This window comes from Canis lupus, chromosome 4 (assembly GCF_003254725.2).
Source record: "Canis lupus dingo isolate Sandy chromosome 4, ASM325472v2, whole genome shotgun sequence".
NCBI lineage: Eukaryota > Metazoa > Chordata > Mammalia > Carnivora > Canidae > Canis > Canis lupus.
Window position 1 is genome coordinate 86,618,610 of NC_064246.1, and position 2,556 is coordinate 86,621,165.

A 2,556-nucleotide genomic window follows, 5' to 3' on the forward strand; every position below is an offset into this window, starting at 1 on the left:
ACTTTTTACTGTGCTGCATTTCTAATTTGCTGGTGTCTTTGCTTGGACGATCACTTTTTAGAGGACGACATGTGTTCTTTGTACCTTTGGTCCTAAACACCAGCCAGAGTCGGGTGCATAGTAAGTGCCCTGTAAAAAGCAGGTGAAGTGATTTAATGTTTTTCTCTTTTACCATTTTGAGTATTTTTTTCAATAGACTCATTCCTCATTATTCCCACTAGTGAGACATTGATTGCACCCCTACCCAAAGCAAATATTTAGCTATAAAATGGAAAAATTGATGTATTTCAATGAAATAATTTATCATTAAAAGATTAAAATTCTTAGAGTATCATAGTGATTAACTATTAGAGGGGAAACCAGAGTGTTCTCTCCCTCTCTCTCTTCTCTCTGTCTCTCTCCACCCTCCCTCCCACACCCCCCTCCCCAGGTAAATACATTGTACATTGGTAGGAAAGCCTGAGACATCCACAGCCCTTTCATATACCACCCAGGGCTCCTTAGGAACTCCCTTTCTCCCATGTGTTGTGTATCAGGGGAGAGGCTGTGCCACCCACCACACAGGCCAGACCCTCTGTCTCCAGCCCCATGCAGCCAGTTGAAATGGGGCAGATGCCTCTCCTGGGCCCCTGACCCCCACCCTCTGGGAGGAGCACAGGATCTGAGGATGGATGGATGCGGTTGGCCGTGGCAACAGTGTCCAGGCTGCTCCTGCTGGGTGACTCCAGGAGCAACTCCTGATTCCAGAATTGTGGCTTCTCTTGGTTCCTGGCCATTCCCAGAGCTGGACTTCCAGCCTTGCTCTGACTCCCCAGCAGTATTCGTCCAAAAAAGCCCTAAGATGACAAGTATCGCCTTCTCTGGCTCACATACAAAAGTCCTGGCTGATACAGGTGGTCTCAGATAAGACTATGTAGGCTAAGCTCAAATTGAGCTGAGTCTGGAAAGATAATGTATTTAGTGAAGAAGAAGAATTATTTTTATTTATAAATATAATTATTTTTATTATATTTATTACATAACATAAATATATAAGTAATATAACTATGTTTCAGGAGTGATTATCATTTTGTTTCATTTTATTATTATAGTTCATTATTATTGTTGTAGTTTATACATAGTCACCCTTCACTATGTGCATTGAATCCTCACAGAAGCTCTTTCAGGTGAGGTGGTTCCCTCATTATCATCTTCTGTGGGTAAGAAAATGAAGGCAGAGAAAGGAGAAATCAGTGGTGTAAGGCCATGTGGCTCATAGAGATGAAGCTTGACTACAAATCTAGGCAACCTGTTTTTATATTATTCATTCTCAATAATAATAATAGTAATAATAATATAGTCATTATTATTAATACCTGATATTTATTATGCACTTACTACGGATGAGTGCTGATAATTTATTCTTCACAATCTTGCATACCTTATAAAGTCCCTTCTAAAAAAAAAAAGTCCCTTCTAATCTTACCATGTATAATCCTTATTTTACAGACAAGTAAACTGAAAAATAGTAAGATTAAATGACTGGCCCAGTTTTCCATGCTAGGAATTGGTAAAACCAAGACTTGAACTCGGGCAATCCACACCCACACACCCACTCACCTTGATGGACTCCCAGACAGGAGCTTTCCCACCATGGAGACTCAAGCTCTAAACCTACACTTGCATGAACTCATCAAATACCTGTGGATTTCAATGGTAACTTAGTTTCTTCACCTTGTGATGGAGATAATATTAGCCACAACTAATATAACTTACAAGACTTTTATGAAAGAATAATAAGATGTGATTTTCAAGAGCTTCTGAAAACTGCTAATTGTGTGAATAGCTATTAGATTTTTTTCACCTGTTTGGTTAGAACTTTGAATGTCTTGGCCATGCTGTTTATTGTTGTTGGGTTGCAGCATCTAAAATAAATGTGCACATGGATGAGACCTATTTATGGGACATCACTGAGTGCATTTTAGAGAGCCAGAACATTCCAGAATGCCTAGGACAGTTCTCACAACAAAGAAATATCCTGCACAAAATGTCAATAGAGGGGTACCTGGGTGACTCAGTTGGTTAGGCTTCTGACTTTGGCTTGGGGCATGATCCCAAGGTCCCAGAATTGAGCCCTACTTTGGGCTCCCTACTCAGTGGGGAATCTGAATCTCCCTCTCCTTCTGCCCACCCCTTCTCATCTGCATGTGTTCTCTCTCTCTCATAAATAAATAAATAAATAAATAAATAAATAAATAAATAATAAAATAAAATAAAATAAAATAAAACCTTTTTTCCCCCAATGTCAGTAGTGCCAAGTTTGAGAATCCCTGGTTAAGCCCTTACACTGTTGTTATGTAGAACTTTGTTCCAGAAGAGACTTTTGGCTGAGAACAGTGTATTTCTGTTTTGCTTTGTGTTTTCCCCCAAATTGGCATCTGGAGACTTTAAAGGACACATATCCATTTGAGTTCCATGTAGATAATTGGGAATTACCCAACATAATTGTGTTTATGCAAGGCTTCCTGCCCAAATGATTAGATATAAATGCTACTGATGAATCACTTGATACATGAT